At 42.3% G+C, this 26,510-nt stretch overlaps 1 protein-coding gene across 4 annotated transcripts in view; it reads right to left on the bottom strand.

Annotated features, from left to right (window-relative positions):
* klhl2 (kelch-like family member 2) overlaps nucleotides 1–26,510 on the bottom strand; it is a 165,789-nt gene that overhangs the window by 130,581 nt on the left and 8,698 nt on the right. The gene's annotated exons all lie outside the window — the stretch shown is intronic.

The following is a 26,510-nucleotide window of genomic DNA, read 5'->3' as shown; positions in this document are numbered from 1 at the left end:
TTTCTTAAGTGTTCATATAAAAACATAAAATTACATTTTGCATTTCAATTTCTTTGTCCAGGGAGTAGAGGAAATGAAAGATAATAAGTCATCAAAACACATACCTTGGGAAAAGTACATTCTCCATCATTAAAATAATTCCCATTTCTCTCCCACCCAAGATCATACATCACCTGCAACTAACCATCTCCCAGAACTACAGTATTGCCAACATAACTGATTACAACTTTCCCAGAAATTACCTTCCTCACAGAGAAGCAGAAGAACAAAGAAAAATATAGAACAATAGCCTATTCTGCTTCTTATGCTTGCTCCAGCATTCAGTAAGATCTTTCAACTGCCTCTTTCCTACATTGTTTCCTTACGCCTTGACCAACTATGATCTAAAATTTTCAAACTGAATATTCAATGTACTCAACAGCTAAAATTTTGACTGTCCTCTTGGGTAGAGAATTCCAAACCTTCATTGTCCCTTGGATGAGGAAACTTGGCAACCCTGTCATGTTCTTATTTTGAGACTGTAGTCCTTGGTTCGAGACTCAGTAACCACAGGAAATAATCAACTCAGCATTTATGTTATTGAACAAACCTATAAAACTACAGAATATTGAAAGGCCTAGATATGGAGAGCATGTTCCCTATAGTGGGGGACTCTCGGACCAGAGGCACAGCTTCAGAATAGAGGGACATCCATTTAGTAGAGAGACGACGAGGAATTTCTTAAGCCAGATAATCGTGAATTTGTGGAATGCTCTGCAGGCCAAGTCACTGAGTATATTTAAAGCAGAGTTAGTTGCTGCCCATTACACCACTGATGTTTAGGGCAGGCTTGAAGGTCCTCCATCTCCAGTGGTGTTCAGGGCTTCCTTCATTGTGTCAGTAGATTGGCTTTCACTACTGTCAGTCATGCAAGTCCCGGGTGGAGATTCAGGAATACCATCACACTCAAATGCAGAAGGATTTTTCATTGCTGTTTCTGTAACAATTTTGTTTTACCAGTCGGAGTTGTTAGCCCTGAGCTGAACCCCCGAACCTCGAGGACCAGTGGACCACTTTTAGTCTGCCATCTACCCTTGGACCTGTTTGGCATAGGCGACCCTACCAAAAGCCAAAGCATAGCAAGCCAGCATAGCCCTCCAGGTCAATGAAGCACACAAGCCTCCAAACCCTACGATAAGGTTGTGGTCCTCTTGAAAGTTAAAGCAAAGTTTGATAGGATTTTGCTTAGTAATGGTGTCAAAGGTTACGGAGAGAAGGCAGGAGAATGGGGTTGAGAGGGGTAACAAATCAGCCATGGTTAAGCAGACTCAATAAACCAAATGGCCTAATTCTGCTCCTGTGTCTATGGTCTTATTAAGTCCTACAAGAATTGTGTACATTTTAAATGAAATCACCTTCCATTCTGCTAAACACTAAAATGTTTAAGCACAATCTGCTTTCTTATGAGAAACACCAGAATCAATTTGGTGACTGTTCATTGCATTTCTCCAATGTTAGTTCATCCTCTTCCGGGTAGACAGAACAGATCTCCACACAATCCAGATTTGGTCTTCCTCCGGCCCAACACAATTGTAGCAAGATATCTTTATTCTATACTCAAATCTTCTTGTAATTAAGGCCTCTCATCTGTGTTTAACTGCCTGCTGCATCTGCATGATTTTCATCTGGGATATCAATGCCCCCATGAACACCAGCACTCTTCCATCCCTCACTTTTCCATGCTCTACATTTTTCAATTTGCACCTTTTGCCACTGTTTGCCCACTCACTTTATTTATCTCTACCCCTCAAGTACACAAGTGTCCATCAAATCTGCTGTCATTCCATCATGGCTGATTTATTATCCCTCTTAACCCCATTCTCCTGCTTTCTCCCGGTAACATTTGATGCCCTGACTAATCAAGAACTTATCCATTTATACTTTACACATATCTAATAACTTGCCTTCCACTGCCATCTGTGGCAATGAATTCCACAGATTCACCACCCTCTAGCTAAAGAAATCCCTACTCACCCCTGTTCTAAATGGATGCCCCTCTATTCAGAGCCTGTGCCCTTTGGTCCTAGCCTTCCTACTATCAGAATTATCTTCACACCCTTGGCCTTTCATCTTGGCTTTTCAAAGTATTTCAACATGACTCCTTCCCCTGCGACACCCCCCCCTATCATTCTTCCAAACTCCAGCCAGTACCAACACAGAGACAAAAACTCATTTGCGGGAACATTCTCATGAACCTCCTCTGGATCCTCTCCAATGCCAGCATATCTCTTCTGAAATAAAGGGCCAAAAACTGCTCACAATTGTGGAAAGATGGTGCCAGTGATGTGTTGTGGGCTGCTTACAAAACTTCTAAATGCCCCACCTTTGAATTACTCTCACCACAATCTGCAGCCTGTGTGCAAAGCAATTTTGAACGACCTTAACAAACAAGCAATTTCAGTCTTCTGACCGAATCAGTATAATTAACTCTCAAACAAGCATGTACCTTTAAGTGGATGAAGATACAGCTCCAAGGCCGGAAGAGAGGGAGATGATGAGGACTCCAAGCCAAGCTAAGTCAGAGGAATAAATTCCTTCAACCCAGCATCTTCCTGGTAAATGCACAGTCGCTAAAGAACAAGACAAGATTGCTACATGGGAGGGAAATGAAGAACTATTGTGCTCTGTGTTTCAGAGAGAAATAGCTGCATCTGGCATGTCCACAGAGATCAGCAAGACTGGAATGCTTCTTGATACACAGGGTGGACTGAACTGCTGATTCAGGGAAGACAAAAAAATGGGGGCCATGATAAACTCTTTGCGGTGCTTGGACGTGATTGTTTTGTCATACTCTTGGTCCCATGACGTGGAACATCTAACAAATAGCTGCCAACCATTCTACTTACCAATAGTTTTCCACCATGAACCTGACCACCGTTTACATGCCACCAAAAGCCGATGCTAAGGCATTACCATATTGACTGCTGCCATTACCAAAGAAGAAACAGTCCACCCCAATGCATTCCAAATCACAGTCAGAGACTCCATTCTGGCTTGTTTGAAGAAATCCCTACCCAATTACTTTATACTTTATTGTCGCCAAACAATTGGTACCAGAACGTACAATCATCACAGCGATATTTGATTCTGCGCTTCACACTCTCTGGATTACAAATATTAAAAATATTAAAAATAGTTAAAATTAGCAAATATTAAAAAATTTAAATTATAATTCATAAATAGAAAATAGAAAAATGGGAAGTAAGGTAAAGCAAAATAGTCCATATATTTGGAGGGTACGGCCCAGATCCGGGTCAGGATCCGTTCAGCAGTCTTATCACAGTTGGAAAGAAGCTGTTCCCAAATCTGGCCGTACGAGTCTTCAAGCTCCTGAACCTTCTCCCGGAGGGAAGAGGGACGAAAAGTGTGTTGGCTGGGTGGGTCGTGTCCTTGATTATCCTGGCAGCACTGCTCCGACAGCATGCGGTGTAAAGTGAGTCCACGGACGGAAGATTGGTTTGTGTGATGTGCTACGCCAGGGGTCCCCAACCTTTTTCATACTGCGGACCGGTTTCATATTGACAATATTCTTGCGGACCGGCCGACTGGGGGGGGGGGAGGAGAGGGTTGCCAACGTACAAGAGTAGTAGTCAAATACGTTGGGTTTACCCCAAGAAAGACTACAATGACCATGAAACCTTGCGCGCGCACCAGTGCGCATGCATAACTTGTGCATGCGTTTATGTGCCGATTTCTTAAAAATTGTTTTTGCCGATTCTGTCGGCGGCAGAGGGGGGGGAGGGGGGTGTTAATCACGATTGGAATATAGGTGATAAGTGGCTAATACGCTCAATTTCGTTTCTAAAAGGGTTTATCTAACGAATTTAATATTAAACACACAGCGCATATTTTCCTTGCATGAATATAGCGATAAGACAAATATCAGGGGAGGACTGGGGAGCTTGAAGTGTTGAACGAACTTCCAGTAGAAGTGGTAGAGGCAGGTTCGATATTATCATTTAAAAAAAATTGGATGGGTATATGGACAGGAAAGGAATGGAGGGTTATGGGCTGAGTGCAGGTCGGTGGGACTAGGTGAGAGTAGCGTTCGGCACAGACTAGAAGGGGCGAGATCGCCTGTTTCCATGCCATAATTGTTATATGGTTATATAAGTCACTTATAATAGCAGCATAACATTTTAAGTAACGTTTGGATATTAAACACACAGCGCATATTTTCCTCGTATGACAATATAAAATCTTTGCAACGGACCAATATCGCTGAATCAGTGGGAGCCCTGGGCTTGTTTTCCTGCAATGGGACCGTCCCATCGAGGGGTAATGGGAAACAGCGATACTCGAACGGGTTCCTTATGTCCAGTCTATTCCGCAATTTAGTTTTCGTTGCATTCATTGCAGAGATATGTTGGAAATGGAAGCAACGTTTTCAGTGCTTTCCTGACCATCTCAGGATATTTAGCCTTGACTTTGATCTGGAATGCCGGCAGAGATGTTATGTCAAACATACTTTTCAGCTCGCCGTCATTTGTAAGCTCGAGGAGTTGATCTTATTCCCGCGCTGACATGGATGACGCGCAGGTAATGACCTCGCGTGCGTTCAAGCTCAACAGTGGGCGTGACAGGGAATGAGGAAAGGTGCAGCTGACTCATATCGCCGAATCATATCGTTTCCTCGCGGCCCGGTACCTGGGGACCGCTCTGCTACGCCATGTTCATGATCTTCTGCAGCTTCTTTCAGTCTTGGACAGGACAACTTCCATACCAGGTTGTGATGTACCCTAGAAGAATGCTTTCTATGGTGCATCTAAAAAAATTAGTGAGGGTTTTAGGGGACAGGCCAAATTTCTTTAGTTTTCTCAGGAAGTAAAGGCGCTGGCGGGCCTTCTTGGCAGTGAATTATCATCAGCATATAACCTGCAGCACCAGGGGTCCCAACACATTCGACCACTGATATTCTACAATAAGAAATGCCTACCGTTCCATGCCCAGACTGCAGACAGAAAGAGGCGAAAGAGCACAACTTCTGAGATAAGAACAACAAAGAGGTGGTCGCAGGAGGCAGAGGAGTGGCTATGGGATTCCTTTGAGCCGGTGGACTGGGACTCAGAGGATCAGAAAAAAATAACATGGCTGTCATGGACTGTATCAAAAGTCATAGACTAGTGTGTCCTCAGAAAATAATCCAGAAACCCTGGATGAACCATGAGATCTGCGATCAAGTAAAATACCATCTCTGGGGAGCCAACTCATGAGTGAAGTGGCAATTCCAGACCAAACTTAAGAACATAGAACAGTACAGCACAGTACAGGCCCTTTGGCCCACAATGTTGTGCCGACCCTTAAACCCTGCCTCCCATATAAGCCCCCACCTTAAATTCCTCCATATACCTGTCTAGTAGTCTCTTAAACTTCACGAGTGTATCTGCCTCCACCACTGACTCAGGCAGTGCATTTCACGCACCAACCACTCTCTGAGTAAAAAACCTTCCTCTAATATCCCCCTTGAACTTCCCACCCCTTACCTTAAAGCCATGTCCTCTTGTATTGAGCAGTGGTGCCCTGGGGAAGAGGCGCTGGCTATCCACTCTATCTATTCCTCTTATTATCTTGTACACCTCTATCATGTCTCCTCTCATCCTCCTTCTCTCCAAAGAGTAAAGCCCTAGCTCCCTTAATCTCTGATCATAATGCATACTCTCTAAACCAGGCAGCATCCTGGTAAATCTCCTCTGTACCCTTTCCAATACTTCCACATCCTTCCTGGAGTGCGGTGACCAGAACTGGACCACTGAAGGATGCTTGACATCTGTGGCAGTGTTGGAATGCTATCAACTCTTACAAAGTCAAACCAAGTGACATAGGTGAGAACAAGGCTTCGCTCCCAGATGAGTTCAGTGCCTTCTATACTAGCTTTGACCAACAGAACATGGAGGCGCCTTCACAAACCCCCACAGCCCCCAATGACCCTATTGTTTCAGTCTGAGACCAACATGAGAGCAATATGGAGAAGACCAAAGAAACCATTGTGGACTTCAGGAAGGTGCAGATGAACCATCCAACCCTGAAATACATGGCTCCTCCATAGAGAGAGTTAAGTGCACCAAATTCCTGGAAGCGCACATCACAGATGACCTCACCTGGTCCCCCAATATCACCTCCCTGAACAAGGTGGCTCCACTTCCTAAAAAGATTGAAGCAAGCAAAGCTCCCCCCACCCCCATCTTAACTGTTTTTCACAGGAGCAACATTGAGAATGCTCTGACAAGTTGCATCTCCATCTGGTAAGGAAACAGTCAAGCATCGGACCAGAAATCCCTACAAAGGACTGTGGGAAAACTGAAAGGATCATAGGGGTCTCCCTAACCACCCATCGGGGACATTTATCAGCAGTGTTGCGTACGCAGAGCCCTTGATATTAAGGATCCCACCCATCCAACATCCTCTTTGACTTTCCACAATCAGCTAAGAGACTCTGATGCATAAAGACAAGAACAGTCAGGATGAGAAACAGTTTCTTCCCTCAGGCCATAAGGCTTCTGAACTCCCTGGCACATGGTATTTGAAGTGTCACTAGTGAAACTGTTCCGTACCTTACAGTATTTAATTTATGCACTTTAATGTGTTCTTTATGTATGATTCATCTTTAGATTTTATCCTTACCCCCAGAGTTATTATGTGCTATGTGTGTTAAGTGCTTTACACAGGGTTTGAAGAAATGTTGTCTCATTTCTAAATACATTATACAATTATATACATGAACAGAGCCTATAAAAAGTATTCACCCTCCTTGGAAGTTTTCAAGTTTTATTGTTTAACAACAATGAACCACAGAGGACTTAATTTGGCTTTTTTGACACTGATCAACAGAAAAAGACTCATGTCAAAGTGAAAACACATCTCTACAAAGTGATCTAAATCAATTACAAATGTACAACACAAAATAACTGATAGCCCAAGTATTCATCCCCTTCAAGTCAGTATTTAGTAGATTAGATTCAACTCTATTGTCATTGTGCTGAGTACAGTTACAAAGCCAATGAAATGCAGTTAGCATCTGACCAGAAATGCAAAGAATATTGTTATTTACAAAATAATTGCAAATAAAAAGTGCTACAGCACAAAAATATAGAAGTACTGAGACAGTACAATATGGGTGCAATACTGCTTAGCACTGTGATGTGAGGTTCAGCAGGGTCACAGCCTCAGGGAAGAAGCTCTTCCTGTGCCTGCTGGTGTGGGAGCGGAGGCTCCTGTAGCGCTCACCGGATGGGAAGAGAGTAAGAAGTCCATGGTTAGGGTGAGATGCATCTTTGATAATGCTTTTCACCCTACCCAGGCAGCATTTATGGTAGATGTTCTCAATGGTGGGCAATTGGGTGCGGATAATCCGCCGGGCAGTTTTCACCACACGCTGGACTGCTTTGCCATAATAATTGGGATAATTGCCATACTACACCGATATGCACCTTTGGCAGCAATTACAGACTTGAGTCTCTGTGGAGGTCTCTATCAGCTTTGCACATCTAGACACTGCAATTTTTCCCCATTCTTCTTTACAAAACTGCCCAAGCTCTGTCAGATTGCATGAGGATCATGAGTGAACAGCCCTTTTCAAGTCCAGCCACAAATTCTCTACTAATTTGAGATCACTCCAGTACATCAGCTTTGCTGTTTTTAAGCCACTTCTGTGGAACTTTGGCATTATGTTTGGGGTCACTGTCTTGCTGGAAAACAAATCTTCTAAGTTACAGTTCTCTTGCACTCTGCATCAGGTTTTCCTCCAGGATTTCCCTGTATTTTGCTGCATTTGTTTTACCTTCTACCTTCACAAGCTTTCCAGGACCTGCTGCAGTGAAGCATCCCCACAGCATGATGCAGCCACCACCATGCTTCACAGTAGGAATGGTGGGTTTTTGATGACGTGTGGCATTTGGGGTACACCAAGCACAGCATTTAGTTTGGTGGCCAAAAAGCTCAAGAGACTATAGAACCTTCTTCCAGCTGACTTCAGAGACTCCCACATTCCTTCTGGAAAACTCCAGCTGAGATTTCATGTGAGATTTATTTCAGTGTCTTTCCCTTTCATAAAGACCCTCTCCCAGAAAGCTGCAACTGGAGAAGCACCCAAGGAACAGTTGTTGTATGTGCAGTCTCTCTGAAGCTTGCAACTCCTCCAGAGTTGTCAAAGGTCTCCCTCACTAGTCCCCTCCTTGCACAGTCACTCAGTTTTTGAGGACGGCCTGCTCTAAGCAGATTTACAGCTGTGCCATATTCTTTCCATTTCTTGATGATTGACTTATCTGTACTCCAAAGGATTTTCAGTTACTTGAAAAATTTCTTGTTTTCATCTCCTGATGTAGTTTTCAATAACTTTTACCTCAGACTTGCTTGGAGTGTTTTTTTGTCTTCAGGGCGTAGTTTTTAACCAGGATACTGACTCTCCAGCAGTTGGACCTTCCAGATAGAGGTGTATTTTTACTCCAATCAATTGAAAAACCTCGACTACACACAGGTGATCTCCATTTAACTAATTATATGACTTCTAAAACCAATAGGCTGCACCAGTGAAGATTTGGTGTGTTATATTAAAGGTGGTTGGGGGTGGGGTGACTACTTAGGCAATTATTTTGTGCTTTATATTTGTAATTAATATAAATCACTGTAGAAATCTGTTTTCACTTTGACATGAAAGAGTCTTTTTCTGTTGATTAGTATCAGGGCTCTATAGGGGAACATACACAGTTGCAAGAACAACTTTTTGAACACTTTGCAGTTGCCCGGTTTTCTGCATTAATTACTCATACAATGTGAATTGATCTTCATCTAAGTCACAATCATAGACAAATGCAATCTGCCTAAACTAATAACACACAAACAATTGGCCTTCTTGTCAATACTGAGCACATAATTTAAACAATCACAGTCTAGATTCAAACAAAAGTATGTGACCTCTGGGCTTCTACAAAAGCTATTTGGAGTCAGGTGTTCCAATCAATGAATGCTGAAGGAGGTGAAAAAGAACCCAAGGGTAACAGCAAAAGACCTGCAGAAATCTCTAGAATTTGCCAAAGTCTCTGGTCATGTATCCACTACCAGAAAAACACTGAACAAGAATAGTGTTTATGAAAGGACACCACGGAGGAAACCACTGCTCTCAACAAAAAACATTGCTGTGTGTCTCAAGTTTGCATAGACCACCTGGATGTTCCACAATGCTTGTGGGACAATGCTCTGTGGACAGGTGAGACCAAAGTTGAACTTCTTGGCAGAAATGCACACTGCTATGTTTGAAGGAAAAAGGGCACTGCACACCAACACCAAAACCTCATCCTAACTGTGAAACATGGTGGAAGGAGCATCATGCTTTGGGGCTGGACAGCCTGCAATCGTTGACACTTTACAGTAGAATTTCACCTGAAGCTTAATAGAAGTTGGATAATGCAATAAGACAATGATCTGAAACACAAGAGTTGATCAACAACAGATGGCTTAAAAAGATTTTTGTATTTTGGAATAGCCACGATAGAGTCCACTTTGAGAGTAGAAATAAATGTGCAGACTATTTTCTAAACAGGGAGAAAATCCAAAAATCTGAGATGCAAAGGGATTTGGGAGACTTTGTGCAGAACACCCTTGCAGATTGAGTCTGTGGTGAGGAAGGCAAATGCAATGTTAGCATTTTTTTATATATAAGGCACTGGTGAGGCCTCACCTTGACTATTATCAACAGTTTTGGGCTCCTCATCCAAGAAAAGACGAACTGGCATTGGAGAGGGTCCAGAGGAAGTTCACAAGATTGAGTGCAGGAATGAAAGGGTTGGCATAGGCGGAACGTTTGATTGTTTTGGGTCTATACTCACTGGAATTTATAAGGATGAGGGGAAATCTCTTTGAGAGCTTTGAAATAGTTTGTACTATACTAATTGAAAGGCCCAGACAGAGTGGATGTGGAAAAGATGTTTCCCATAATGAGGGAGTCTAGGACAAGAGGACACAGCCTCAGGATAGAGGGATGTCCATTTAAAACAGAGATGCGGAGAAATTTCTTTAGCCAGAGGATGGTGAATTTATAGAATTTATTACCACAGGCAGCTGTGGTACCCACAGCCAGGTCATTGGGTACATTTAAAGCACAGCTTGATAGGTTCTTGATCAGACATGGCATCAAAGGTTACAGGGAGAAGGCTAGGGAGTGGGGTTGAGGAGAGGGGGAAAAAAATCAGCCATGATTAGACGATGGAGCAGACTCGATGGGCCAAATGGCCTAATTCTGCTCCAATGTCTTATGGTCCAGACCTTAAACCACTTGAGATGCTGTGGCATGACCTGAAGAGGGCTGTTCAAACAAGGTATCCCAGAAATACTGATGAACTGAAACAGTTTTATTTGGAGGAATGGTCTAAAATTCCTCCTCACCATTATGCAAGTCTGATCAGCAGCTACAGGAAAAATTTGGTGGAAGTTCTTCCTGCTAAAGGAGGCTCTATCAGTGACTAAATACAAGGGTTCACTTACTTTTTCCAGCCTGGACTGTGAATGATTCAACAATGAAAGTACAATTGTTTGTGTTACAGTTTAGGCAGATTGTGTTTGTCTATTACTGTGACTGAGATGAAGATCAGAACACATTTTGTGAGTAATTAGCACAGAAAACCAGATAATTGCAAAGGGTTCACCAACTTTTTCTTGCAACTGTATGTACTTTGATAATAAATTTACTTTGAACTTTGAAGTGTAGTCTAAACAATGCCTTATAAAGCCTGAGCAATAAATCCTTGCTTTCATATTCTAGTCCTCTCAAAATGAACCCTAACATTGCATTTGCCTTTCTTACCACTAACACAACCTGCAAGTTAACTTTTTTTATGGGGGGGGGCGCACGCGTGGTGAGACTATTCTTACTATTTCACAATACCCTTCTTCAGGGCTCACATTTTAACACCAAACGTTTTAAAAAGCAAGTCCCAAGTTCTAGATCAAAAGACAAAGTGACAGAGGAACTCAAAGTCAAGCTGCAACTGCGGAAGCAAACCTATTGTCAACGCTTAAGATTGTGACCCTGTAGTAGAACTGAATGCAGAGAGGCGACGAGCATAGAAAGAGTTACGAGGGAAGGTGATGGTGATGATTGAAACCAGGGGGGGAAAAATTAGCTGAAAACACTCTGCAAATCAGGCAACAAAAAAGATTCCCGAAATGTGACACACTGTCTGCCACAGTGTGGCAGAATGTGGCTCTCAACCACATTTTCCCTCGTTGCAACGTATTTGCTGTTAGAAAGGTGGAGCTCTCCTGACACTTAGCTTCCACACCACAAGCTTCATTTTTGTCAGCTCAAACCCACTCCCATCAGTCACATCTTCCTGTCTCCTTTCTGCATTTTGCAAGGAGTGCTCACTTCTAACTCCCTGGTCAGCTTTTCCATCGCCACACACCGTTTCCCCATTCAAAGATAACTTCCTATGCAACTCAAGGAGAATCAACACTTGTCCATTCATTTCTCCCCTCTCCACCATCGAGGTACCAAAGCAATCATTACAGAAGCATCAATATAATTCACTTGTACATTGTCTAACCCAGTCTAGAGCATTCAAAATGTGGCCTCCTCTTCATTGGAACGATTCAACACTATCTGTTGGGTGATCCTGAACTTCCTGTTCTATGCCACTTGAATTCTCAATCCCATTGCCATCCTCTCTTTGACACCTACGCTGCCACAGTCAGGCCAACAGTAAAGACCAACTTCTGCAACTTTTTGGAAAGGACAATTTGCCAACTCAGGTGATCTGTTCTTTTGACATTTTCCATTATCATGCTTGTGCCTCTTTTGCAGTTTTCCTTAAAATGTCTTGTTAACAATCAGTGCTTGAGCTCCTTTTGATCTGTCTTAACCCATCTCCTTGCAGTCTTTTGTCTTACACCACTCCTTTCCCAACTCTGCTTTGGAAATTACAAATCCAGGAAAGGAGCTGGTCATTCATTTCAGGAAGCAGGCAGAGTACACAACATGCCTGCATCAATGGAGCCAAAGTGCAGAAGGTAAAAAAAAAACTTCAATACTGTATCACCACAATTTGCCTTAGTCCAGCCATATGGACACCACGGCCAAAAGAGCACATTAGCTCTTCTACTTCCAGATTACATCATTGTCTGGTTCAGAAACACAAGGGAATTGCCCAATACATCACTGCCACATACTTCCCCACTATCAGTATTATCTACAAGATCCCCACCACCTGAGCCGTGCCACCTTTTCACTGCTACCATCAAGTAGGAAGTACAGAAGTTTCAAGTCCCACACAATCAGCTTCAAGAACAGTTATTCCCTCAACCATTTGGTTCTTGAAGCAACCAGCACAACCCTAATCACTATGACAACTTCACCACATTATGACTATTTCAATCACTTTACATTAAAATTGCCTTTGTTTAATAGCAATTGTTTATGATTTAATTATGAAATTACATTTAGGTATGTCTGATAAAATTAAGAACGAATGGGAAAGAGAACTTCAGGTGTCTTTACCCATAGAGAAATGGGAGAAAATTCTCCAACTAGTTAACACTTCTTCAAAGTGTGCTAGACACGCTTTGATACAATTTAACGTGGTTCATAGGTCCCATATATCTAAAGATAAGTTAGCTTGTTTTTATGGTCATATAAATCCTGTCTGTAACAGATGTAATTCTGTGGTAGCTTCCTTGACACATATGCCCTGGTCTTACCCTGTTTTGGAAAAATATTGGAAAGACATTTTTTGATATTATTTCAGTAGTTTTGCATATTGATTTACAACCTCATCCTATTACTGCAATTTTTGGACTACCAATGGTGGACTTTAGTCATTTATCCCCTTCAGCTTGTCATTTGATTGTATTTGTTATATTAATAGCCAGAAGATCCATTTTATTTAAATGGAAAGATTCTAATCCCCCTACTACATTTCATTGGTTTTCCCAACATGTTTAAACTTGGAAAAAATTAGGACTGGCACCACCGATCCTTCGGTTCAATTTGAAGAAACTTGGAGGCCGTTTATTCAAAATTTTCATATGATGTAAGCTGACCTTTTCTGAATCCTTTTCAATAACTTTTTGTTTGTGTATAGAGGAGTGGAGTTAATGACAAATAATGATCTCAACCGATGAAATACGGTAGCCCAGCCTTTGTTTTATTTTGTTTGTTTGATTGTTTTAGTGTAGGAGGTAAAAACTTTTAAAATCTTTTTCATGTTCAGTTATTAAGAGATTGGGAGGCTTAAATTAAATATGTTACTCGGAGTCTGTGTCTGTATACGTTAACCGTTATCAAAGTAATCTCGATCTCTTTGTATCATTATCATTGTTATGCTCATCAATTTGAAACTCAATAAAAAAGATTGAAAATGAAAGAAAATTGCCTTTGTTTAAATTGTTTTTTTTCTTTGAAAAGATGATATAATGTAGGTTTTTTTTCCCTTGTGGATGCTACACATTTGATGTTACATGCCTGTGATGCTGCTGCAAGGGAGTTTTTCCATTGCATCTGTTCACAAACTTGTGCAGATGACAATGAACGTGATTTTGTCTTTGAAGGCCAAGGAAATTCAACACATCCCCAATGACGCTTACCAGTTTTTATATATGCACCAAAGCAAACCCCCCATCTGAATGCATCACAACTTGGTATCACCACAATGGTGTAGTGGTCAGCACAACATGGTTACAGCTCAAGGCATCGGAGCTCGGAATTCATCTGTAAGGTGTCCATATGTCCTCCCTGCTTCCTCCAGCTCCAGTTCCCTCCTACATTCCAAATTGTTCCATGATTAAGCTAAAGTTAAATCAGATGTTACTGGACAGTGTGGCTTAAAGGGCCAGAAGGCTGTATCCCAATAAAATAAGAGTAGCTGCTAGGTCCAAGACTGCAAGAAATTCTGAATGCCATCCAGTTGTCCATCATGCAGACTGGTTTCCCCTCTATTGACCATCTACTCTTCCTGCCACATCAGGGGAGCAGTCAATAACTTTAAGGACCTCCTCCACCTCCCATCATTGTCTCTTCTTTCACCTCCCACTGCAGAAGATACAAATGCCTGACAGCACATACCAGGTTCAAAGACAGCTTCTATCCTGCTGTTAATAGACTCTTAAACATACATCTGACATGCTAAAAGGCGAACTCTCAATCTCCTGGTCTTTGTATTTTGTTTGTCTGCACTGTCCTTTGTCTGAAAGTGCAATACTATACCTTGCATTTGTTTTTAAAACAACAATGTACCTGCTAATGTAATTATTAAAGTGTAGTTCTTTTTTCTGCCGTTAACAGGGCTGAGAGCAGATACACAGGAAACAGATGAGATGCCATCAAGCATTATTTGCTATACTAGGGAGAAACCACAGTTCAGAATAATGGAATGGAATGAAGTCGTGGGCAGGATGAGATGAAGTATCATCAAGGAAGGTGTAGGAGGCCATGGATTTGTATGATGTTGGTAGCTATACTACCACCCCCACTCCACCGCAACACTCCGAGACAGTGATTATAAAAGGGAAATGAAAGGAAGTGTGAAGGTAAAAGCCAAGTGGAAATTAGGAACAAGTGAGGAAATGGGTTGGGGAGCAGGACTAAACAAAGGTTTCCACATCCCTGATAAAAGGCAGGCAGAACAATGCAAGCACCTTTAGATTAAGTGATAGCAGTTTCGAGTTAAAATAAATTACGGCAAAAAATGGCATGAGGGACCTCATCTTCCAGCTTACAGGACTCTACATGCTATTCCAGAGCTTAAACTCAGTCTACCTTCAACAGAACTGATCATTTCTACTCAGCTTGATTACGGCTCGTGTTTTCCCTTTTTGTATAATCTGGCCAGTTAGGCATGTCCCACAGCGTCACCATCAGCAACACATTACACAGAAGCTTACTCTGATCTTCACTGCCCTATTCCAGTCAAGATAGCACAACATTCAGAAAAATGTTGTCTTTACTTCTTTCACATCTGTTTTTCACCTTAGATGTGTTTCTAGGACTGTTTGAGCCTGCGATTTACAGTTTAGAGATCATTTGAATAATCCAATTCTTTGCTACTCTGAGAAGCGAGCTCATACTCAGACGGCCTTGATGTGAAGAGACTTCGAGATGGAGCACGAGCTGATGTTCAACTCCATTTCGCCGCTTCTCAGAATAGCGGTAGGCCTCTCTGCCTCCTGTAGTGTCCTGCTCTTTTGATGAATGTCCATGGTATTGGAGGATGGTATCGTGGCTCAGTGTTTTATGGATCAGACTACTGCATTTATGGACTGTGGACCGTGGACCTTTTCAGACTTTTGGCTTTTATATTCTGCATTTTTAAATTGCCCATTCCTTTTCCATTTCGTTGTGCAAGGGGAGGGTGTTGATGTTCTGTTGTGGTCTGTTAATTTTTTGTGCGAGAGGAGGGGTTTAATGATTGACATGCCATTTGTTTTTGTGTGGGGGGTGGGTTTGATGCTTCTCTCTGAATGACTTTCATGTTCTTTCTTTGTTATGTGGCTATTTGGTGAAGGCAAATTTCAGAGTTGTATATGGATACATACTTTGATAATAAATGAACCTCTGAACCTATTATGTTATCTGGTCTCAGAGAAATTCTTTGATACACATAGTCCCCTCCTGATTCCCTCTACTCTACCCAAGTTTCCTCATTTTGGTTGTTCTAAACATCAGGGTTTATCCATCAAAACTGCTGAGTCTTGTCAGAATCTGCATTTTCCCTCTCCCTTGTAACAATCAATATCCTCTGTGAATACTGACACAAACAACAAAAAAAATCAGTATGTTCACCAATTGTCTTCATTGTTTTCAGCTTCAAATATCAAGTACAATGCAAAAGGGAAATTGGAACAGTTTAATTGTCATTCAAACCCCAAGACCAGAGTAAAAAGTCTTCAAAACACTCCGTTTATAAAATTGATACATACAATGAAGATCAGCATTTGTGACCAAAATCATTGGCAGTGTTAATGCAGACATCTTGAAAACTTCAGATTGTTTAAGCACCACACATAAAAGTTGCTGGTGAACGCAGCAGGCCAGGCAGCATCTCTAGGAAGAGGTGCAGTCGACGTTTCAGGCCGAGACCCTTCGTCAGACCTGGTCGTCAGCACGTCAGCAAGGACTTATCATCAATGACTAATAGTCCAGATGCAGGCAATAGCAGCACAATCTGAAAATTTGCAGGAACTACTGAGATCCATACATGCATTGGCACTGTGGGTAATTCTCAGCAGCCTCAAGGAAATCTCTGAAAGGCTGTAGATTAAGCCTGCCAGTCTCAAGTTCAACTTGGAACATGGTAGTATGACAGGTAGACAGGAAGCTATTTCAGTGCACATACAGCCTTCAGTAAAAAGCCTTTGAAGATGTGGAACAGATCTTAGTGTCTTATTGTGGATTCTCCAATGATTAACTATACTTGAAGCAATAACAGTTCCAGACAAAGAACATCTGAAAGCAACACAATTGGGGTCCTTGCACAAGACCTTGAACACTAGTTTATAAATTCTGAATGGCAGATAACCACTCACTGGAGTGTGCATCGTTGGAATCGAAGAGATCACTTTGGGGACATGGCTGGTGAAGAAGTGTCTAATCAGGTCTGTGCTCTGGTTGGAAGATGCTCTGGTGTTGATGGCTGAAAGGATGATAATAGAATCACAGAATGGGCCATTTGGTCATGAGGTTACAACTTACACTGAAGCCAAATGTGAGGATGCAGTTTGCACTACACGAAAATGCACCATAAAACTCTCCCCTTTGACAAGGCTTGTTTCAGTATCAAGAACATTTCTATCACAGATATCCATCAAGGCAACGTTAATGGTGACAGCAACAGTGATCTTTACTGAAAGCTGCAGCTTTCACTGAACAGATTGCTATGATTCACCCATAAAGGATGCGTGACCAGACTTTGCTGAACATTCATGCTCTGGCCACAAGTGTAACCCCAAACTTCCAAATGCTTGCTATTAATTCTGTCCCACTCCAACCTATCGCAATGAAGCATTGCAAAACTTGAGCAAGAGCACTATATATCTGTCCTTATCTTTCTACACAGAGCAGGTGTTCTCAAACTTCTTTATGCCATTGACAAATAATTAATAATAATCTCTGATATTGGGATACAAATAAAAAAACCTCTGCATCTTTTCAGACTCCACACTAAGCTCAACTCCAAGACAGTCTCACACACTTTACAAGCAACCTATCATTTCCACCTGTGTCTGTATGTGATGGAAGCAGTCGTAGCAGCTGTGTTGACAATTATTCTGTTAGCCCTATCTTTGGTTTCATCACTTGTTCTATTAACATTATTTATTCTACATTAATATCCTCTATTAATCAATCCTGACTCCCACACCTCTGTTCTTGTTCCCTTCCCCCATTTCTGTACTGTTTAAGCTGTTACAGTCCGAACTTCTTTCCACTTCAAGTCAAGGTGGCATCCAGTTGAAACAAATTTGTTTCACTCTCCACAAAATCTGAGCATTTTTCAGAGAATATAGGCACCTGCTTTGCACCTGCAAATTGTATTGCAACTGAATACAGGGAATTCCTATTAATCAGTTAAATCAGAGCAGCCACTTATTTGGGACAACTCTTAAAGAACAAACACTAATTGAAAAAATACCCGGGATTTCTTCATTTATTTGGGACACTATGCCGTTTAATTGGGGCTGGTTGTTGCCGAATATTCTAACCGGCATCAACCACGTACTCTTGTGCAGCCGTTAGACACTACACAGTGCTTAGAGCAAACAGTTTTTAAAAATAGTGGCAGTATCCTTGGCTTGTTATGTTATCCATTTCAACAGATGGACGCCAATTCAAAAAGCACTGCTTTTTCGTTGACTGTAAAATATCTCAGAGCCGTGCCAAGATGCTATGAAAAGTTTTGACATTAGCCAAAAAAAATTGCCCTACTGGATCAAATTAAAAGCCATCTCCCCAACACCATTCATCATCAGAACAGGGCAGAGGAAGCTTCTTCTTGGATTAAGACACCACTTCATGCGGGAAGGCAATGAAGGCTTTCTACACCATGTCTGCATTGATTTTGTTCAGTTACAATCAATGAAAGAATTCCTCCATCGATAACTATCAGGAATTAATACCGCTTTATAGTACTGCAGTAGTATTGGTAGTGTTCTCATTTGTTCTTCATTTCATTTAAATACACAATCTGTTACTTAATTAAACAGTAATTTGTCTTTTTTAAACTATTTCCCTGAAACTGGCTATCTAGGGCAGCTGCCTATTGAGCCAAAATGGACTGGTCGCAATGTGTCCCAATTAACCAGAGTCCACAGCATTTGCAATTCTACTTCCTGTGGTACTTTCAAAGTACCATCATGATTCTGTCTCACATCCACATTATGATTTATTTGTGTGAGAAGTGAAGCAAGTTCAAAATATTAACTATCATGTTAGAAATGGCTAATTCAAATATTCAGCTTGGAAATGAATGCACTTACATATTATTTTACAAGCATTGCAAGGTGTCCTAACTGTCCACACTGGAGCACACCAAGTAAAACATGCAAATCAAGATCAGAAGACATGGGAGCAACTTGGGCCATTTGGCCCATCGAATCAGCTTTGCCTTTCAATATCCTTCTCAAACTCATCCTCCTGTCTTCTCCCCAAAACCTTTGATGCCCTGACTAACCAAGAATCTATCAACCACAGCCTTAAATACTCCCAATAACTTTGCCTCCACAGCCACCTGTGGCAATGAATTCCACAGATTCACTACCCTCCAGCAAAAGAAATTCCCATTCAGCTCTTTTCTCATGGACATCCCTCTAGTATGTAAAAGGGCCAACACGTTAGTTAAACAATAGCAGGATGTTTTTCTGAAAGAAACCACTGATGATTAACAGATGTGCTAAGCCACACTGAGCCATATTTCTTCTCAGAGTTACAGTGTTTCAAGATCCTTGTTTGTTTGTGCAGTCACGCGCAGAGAAAAGACCACTCCAGCCTGTTTGTGTACGAGGCCATTATGCCTATTCTGTAATTTGTCTCTCAGTCCTGTCAAGCAATAGATAAGTCTGACTCCAGCTTGGTATGCGTGGGGGTATCTGAACGACTATATCCATTTTGTAAGGGGAATTATGAGTTAGTTGGTGGACTGGACAGGAACCATCACAGACTGTTCCTGTTTGAGCGACTAACTGATTAAGCCCTGGGTGTTTGAACAAAGAGTTTGTACTTACACGATCTCTACCCAGATTCGACTTCCACACTAGTCCCAAACTGCAACATGTTCAGCCTGAGAGCCATCAAATGCTCCTTGTATGATAACCCTTTCATTCCCAGAATCATTGTCGTGAACCTCCTCTGGACCCTCTCCAATGCTCACACAACTTTTCTTTGATAAAGGTGCCCAAAACTGCTCACAACATTCTAAATATGGTCTGACCAATGCCTCATAAAGCCTCAGCATTACAACCTTGCTTCTTTATTCTAGTCCTCTAGAAATGCATGCCAACATGGCACTTGCCTTCCTCACCATTGACTCAAAGTTTAAAGTACATTTATTAGAACACAGAAATCTACAGCACATTACAGGCCTTTCAGCCCACAATGTGGTACTGACCATGTAACCTACTCTAGAAACTGCCTAGAATTTCCCTACCACAGAGCCCTCCACAGTGTATTTTACTGAGCTCCATGTACCTATCTAAGAATCTCTTAAAAGACCCTATTGGATCCACTTCTACCACCGTCGTTGGCAGTGCATTCCATGTACCTACCACTGTGTGAAAAAAAAACTTACTCCTGACATCCCCTCAGTACCTATTTCCAAGCACCTTAAAACTGTGCCCTCTCATGTTAGCCATTTCAGCCCTGAGAAAAAGCCTTTGACTATCCACACAATCAATGCCTCTCATCATCTTATACACTTCTATCAGGTCATCTCTCATCCTCCATCACTCCAAGGAGAAAAGGCCAAGTTCACTCAGCGCACTCATAAGGCATGCTCCCCAATCCAGGCAACATCCTTGCAAATCTCCTCTGCACTCCTATAGTATCCACATCCTTCCTGTAGTGAGGTGACCAGAACTGAACACAGTACTCCAAGTGGGGTCTGACTAAGGTCTTATATAGCTGTAACATTACCTCATGGCTCTTGAACCCAATCCCACGGTTGATGAAGGCCAATACACAATACACCTCCTTAACAACACTGTCAACCTGCCCAGCAGCTTTGAGTGTCCCATGGACACTGACACGGACCCTGAGATCTCGCTGATCCTCCACACTGACAAAAGTCTTACCATTATTATATTCTGTCTTCAAATTTGACCTACTAAATGAACTACTTCACACTTATCTGTGTTGAACTCCATCTGCCACTTTTCAGTCCAGTTCTGCATCCTATCGATGTCCCACTGTAACCTCTGGCAACCCTCCACACTTTCCACAACACACCAGCTTTTGTGTCATCAGCGAACTTACTGACCCACCCTGTACTTCCTCATCCAGGTTATTTATATGGCGGGTGGGGGGGGGGGTCCCAGAACAGATCCCTGTGGAAAACCACTGGTCACCGACCTCCATGCAGAATACAAAACATCTACCTTTGCTTTCTGTGGGCAAGCCAATTCTTGATCGACAAAGCAAGGTCTCCTTGGATCCCATGCCTCCATACTTTCTGAAGGAGCCTTGCATGGGTAACCTTATCAATTGCCTTACTAAAATCCATATACACTGCATCCACTGCTCTACCTTCAATCTGTTTTGTTACATCCTCAAAGAATTCAATTAGGCTCATAAAGCATGACCTACCCTTGACAAAGCCATGCTGACTATCGCGAATCAGATTATGTCTCTCCAAATGCTCATAAATCCAGCCTCTCAAGATCTTCAACAACTTGCCCAAACTGAAATAAGACTCACTGGTTTATAATTTCCTAGGTTATCTCTATTCCCTTTTGTGAACAAGGGAACAACATTTGCAACCCTCCAATCCTCTGGTACTTCTCCCATCCCTATTGATGTCATATGATCATCGCCACAGGTTCAGCAATCTCGTCCCTCACTTCCCACGGTAGCCTGGGGTATATCCTGTCTGATCCCAGTGAATTATCTAACTTAATGCTTTTCAAAACCTCCAGCACATCCTTTTTCTTAATGTCTATATGCTCAAGCATTTCAGTCCGCTGTAAGTCATCCCCACAATTGCCAAGGTCCTTTTCCCTGGTGAATACTGAAGCAAAGTGTTCATTAAGAACCTCCGCTACCTCCTCTGACTCCATGCACACGTTTCCCCTATCGCACCTGATTGGTCTTATTTGAACATGGCTCATCTTGCTCTTCACATACTGTAGAATGTCTTGGGGTTTTCCTTAATCCTGCTTGCCAAGGCCTTCATGGCCCCTTCTAGCTCTCCTAATTTCATTCTTGAGCTCCTTCCTGACAACCTTGTAATTTTCTAGAACTCTATCAGTACCTAGTTTCTTAAACCTTTCATAAGCTTTTCTTTTCTGAACTAGATTTTCTCCATCCTTTGTATACCCATAGTTCTTTAACCTTATTATCCTTTCCCTGCATTAATGAAACATACCTATGCAGAACGCCATGCAAATGTTCCCTGAACATTTGCCACATTTCTGCCATGCATTTCCCAGAGAACATCTGCTCCCAAGTTCCTGCTTAATAGCATCATATTTCCCCCACCCCAATTAAATGTTTTCCCAAAATTGTCTGCTCCTATCCCTCTCCAGCACTATGGTGAAGGAGGTAGACTTGTGGTCACTACCTCCAAGATGCACTCCCACCGAGACATCTGACACCTGACCAGGTTCATTTCCCAATACTAGATCAAGCATAGCCTCTCCTCTAGTTGGCTTATCTGCATGTTGTATCAGGAAATCTTGCTAAACACACCTAACAAACTCTACCCCATCTAACCCCCTTGCACTAAGGAGATGTCAATCAATATTAGGAAAGTTAAAATCTCCTATCACAACAACCCTATTATTATTGCACCTTTCCAGAATCTGCCTCCTTATTTGGTCCTCGATATCCCTGTTACTATTGGGGGATCTATAAAAACACCCAGTAGAGTTACTGCCCCTTCCTGTTTCAAACTTCCACCCAGACTGACTCAGTAGATAATCTTTCCATGACTTCCTCCTTTTCTGCAGCCATGGTACTATCCTTGATGAGTAATGCCACACACCCACATCTTTGCCTCCCTCCGTCCTTTTTGAAACATCTAAAGCCTGGCAAACTCAGCAGCCATTCCTGCCCAAGACATCCAAGTCTGCAAGTTCATCCACCTTGTTTATGATACTCCTTTGCATTAAAATAGACACATATCAAACCATCATGTTGCGTGGATCTTTGCTTTATCATCTGCCTATCCTTCCTCACAAACTCCCTACAAGCTGTCTCTACTCATGCACCAACTGACCCATCTTCTGCCCCTTCACTTCGGTTCCCACCCCCCAGCAATTCTAGTTTAAACCCTCCACAATAGCATTAGCAAACCTCTCCACCAGGATATTGATCCCCCTCGGAATCAAGTGCAACCCATCCATTTTGTTCAGATCACACCTGCCCCAGAAGAGGACCCAATGATCTAGAAATCTGAATCCCTGCCCCCTGCTCCAATCCTTCACATTTATCCTCCACCTCACTCTATTCCTATACTCACTGTCACGTGGCACAGGCAGTAATCCCGAGATGACTACCTTTGAGATCCTGCTTCTCAGCTTCCTTCCTAACTCCCTGTATTCTGCTTTCAGAATCTCCTCCCTCTTTCTACTTATGTCGTAAGTACCAATATATACTATGACCTCTGGCTGTTCACCCTCCCATTTCAGGATATCGTGGAGGTGTTCAGAAACATCACAGACCCTGGCACCTGGGAGGCAAACTATCATGCATATTTCTTTTTTGCACCAAAAGAATCACCCATCTGCCCCTCTAACTATACCATCCTCTTCCATTCCCTACCCTTCTGAGCCACAGGGATAGACTCAGTGCCAGAGGCATGGCCACTGTTGCTTCCCCCAGGTAGGTCATTCCCCCCACCCACCCCAACAGTACTCAAAATGCAGTACTTATTAAAGGGGACAGCCACAGGGGTGATCTCCACTACCTGACACCCTCCCATCCCTCTCCTGACAGTCACCCACGTATCTGTCTCCTGTGAACCTGGTTTGACTACCTGCCTGTAGCTCCTGTCGATCACCTCCTCGCTATCCCTAACAAGCCGAAGGTCATCGAGATGCAGCTCCAGTTCCCTAACTTGGTCTTTGAGGAGCTGAAGCTCGATGCAGCTGGTGCACGTGGCCATCAGGGAGGCTGGATGTCTCCCGGATATCCCACATCTGACCCCCAGAGCAGAAAACTGGCCTTGCAGTCATACCCACTATTCTTAAGTTAGAGGGAAAAAAAAGACATGAAAGTAGCTTACCTCCTTACTTCAGCTAGGCCCGTCCTCGCCAAAACGCCAATGAGCTAAAGCCCTACTACTCTGCCTCATACTCCTTTGACGACCACTCCGCTAGGCAGTGTCTGTCTCCCTTTTGTCCCAGAACCTTCTCAGAAGCCTTATCAAAATTTGTACACATTATACTACCTCGAGATTTGTCTCCTTACAGGCAAACACAAAACAACCCATTAAAAAAGACAAACAAACACCCAATGTGCAGAGAGAAGAAAAACAATTGTACAAACAATAAAAGTAAGCAAATTCAGAATGAGTGCTCAGACATGAAGCCCAGAGCATCCAGAGCAGGCCCAGAGCCTCAGCCTGAGATCACCACATAGCCGAGTAAACTTTGTGGAGCCCAGTGCAGGCCCACAGCCTCAGTACAACCTGGAGTGGAGTAAACGTCACAGAGTAGCGAGCAGAACCGGCCCAACCCTCGCCTCTGGTCCTAACACCCTGCATTTTCAATCCATCTGGCCCAGCGTTTAAAATCAGCCAAACATCAGGTTGTTCCTCACTCCAAGAACCGGGCCCTATCACATTGATACACTGTGTGCCTAGGCTAGAGTTGCCAACTGTCCCGTATTAGCCAGGACATCCTGTATATTGGGCTAAATTGGTTTGTCCCATACGGGACCACCCTTGTCCCGTATTTCCCCCGCTAAGATAGAGCGTTCCCATGAAACCTTTCATGCCAAAATGGCGTAAAGCGAAGAAGCAGTTACCATTAATTTATATGGGAAAATTTTTTTGAGCGTTCCCAGACCCAAAAAATAACCTACCAAATCATACCAAATAACACAAAAAACCTAAAATAACACTAACATATAGTAAAAGCAGGAATGATATGATAAATACACAGCCTATATAAAGTAGAAATAATGTACATAGTGTAGTTTCACTTAACAGAATCAGGAAGATTAAGCCAAAACCGATTTGTAGAGGAAAAACGAAATCAGCACATACACGCATGCACACTTCATGTATATGCACGTCATGCATGCACACACAGGTGCCCGCGCAAGACTTCATGGTCATGGTAGTCTTTCTCGGGGGTAAACACAAGTGTCCCATATTTGACTGCTACTTTTGTCCCTTATTTGGGAGTGAGAAAGTTTGCAACCCTAGCCTAGGCCTGGGCCCTGCCGCCACATTCCGACCCATATCTGACCTTCCCAAATCAGCCCAGCGCTTAGATCAATCAAACCTCACTCTCCGTTTAGACGGACGGGCGCCGAATCTCCTCCACTCCACTCACCCGACTCCATCTCAAATAAACCTCGAACTCACCCCAACTTCAACCCTCGACTCAGCCTTGCCTGTGCTCGCCTCTTCATTGTTTTCTGTGATCATTTACCAATTTTTTCTATACAGAAAAAAGTCTTATTAATAAAGTAGTTGTATTTCTTGTTTTGTTAAGCACTAGCAAGTTGTCACTCGTCCCCAGCAGCACCATTTTCAACCAGAAGTTAACCTTTACAGAATCCAGCATGAGGACTCCCAAATCCCTTTAGACCTCAGATTTTGTGTTTTCTTTACGTTCAGAAAATAGTCTATGCCTTTATTCCTTTTACCGAGGTGCACGACCATACACTTCCCTACACTACATTCCATCTGCGACTTCATAGCCCATTCTCAAAAATCTATCCAAGTCATTGTGCAGACTCTGCTTCCTCAATGCTACCTGCCCCTCCCCCTCCACCTAATGTTTTATCATTAGCAAACTTGGCCATAAAGTCATCATTCTGTCATCCATGATTGGCATACATTTTAAAAAAGCAATCCCAACACTGAATCTTGTAGAACACCACTAGTCACTGGCAGCCAATCAGAAAAACCCTCTTAATTCCCACTCTTTGGCTGACTGGCGGAAATAGTAAATATTATTTATTGTAATTTGTACTTCTATTATGTATTGCAATGTACGGTGCTGCAAAACAACAAATTTCACAGCATATGCAAGTGATACTCAATCTGAATCTCTTTATACATCTGGAAAAACTTTTTATATCCAGCTTACCTTCATATTTCATCTGTTCTCTCCTTATAGCTTTTTCAGTTGTTGGTTTTAAAAATCTTCCCAATCAATCTTCCCCCTAAATTTTGTGTTTACGCTATTTTTATCCTCCTTTGTCAGCCACAGTTGTTCTAGCCATCACTGTTCTGCCATCATCCCTGCTGGTATCTCCTTCCAAATCAACTTTAGCCAGCTTCTCGCTTATGCCTTTGTAATTCCCTTTACTCCACTATAATAATGAAACATCTCACTTTAACCGTTCCTCTCAAATTGCACAGTGAATTGGTCACTGCTTCCTAAGGGTTCCCTTCCTTTAAGGTCACTAATAAAATCTGGTTCATCACACAACACCCAATCCAGAATTGCCTTTTCCCTAGTTGGCTCAACCACAAGCTGCTTTAAAAAAAACGTATCATGGGTATTCTACAAATTCCCTCTTGGGATCCAGCACTGAACTGGCTTTCCCCAATTTATCTGCATATTAAAATCCCCATTGTAACATCACCCTTTTTACATGCCTTTTCTATGTAATTTGTAGGCCACACCCTGGCTACTGTTCAAAGGTCTGTATACAACACCTATCAGGGATTTATTACCCCTGTAGTTTATTAATTCTACTCTCACAGTACAGATGAACAACAAAATGATTGCTAACCCAAGACCTTTTGTACTTGCCAAAGTGAGAAAAAAAATAGAAGTCAGTTTGCAAAGTAAAGAACCAAAGCAATATTTGGAGTTATAATGAAGATTACATCAGACACATCCCTTCCTACGTCTTTTGCAAGATGTGCTTAACTTCTCCTCACTTTTTTTAAACTATAAAATAAAGACAGAGGTTGCAGACAATGAATCACATCTCAGATAAATTATACTTTCATTACATTTGATGGAATTTGATCACTGAAAAGGAAAATGTTTCAAGAACTGAAAATAAAGTGTGCTAGAAATACTCAGCACCTTAGAAGACATCTACGAAGAAATAGCTTACATTTCAGCTTACTCCCCTTGCAAGGGAGCATAAT

This window comes from Mobula hypostoma, chromosome 4 (assembly GCF_963921235.1).
Source record: "Mobula hypostoma chromosome 4, sMobHyp1.1, whole genome shotgun sequence".
In the NCBI taxonomy this organism is placed as follows: domain Eukaryota; kingdom Metazoa; phylum Chordata; class Chondrichthyes; order Myliobatiformes; family Myliobatidae; genus Mobula; species Mobula hypostoma.
Note: the sequence above shows the minus strand (reverse complement) of the source record. Positions and strands in the feature narration are given on the sequence as shown.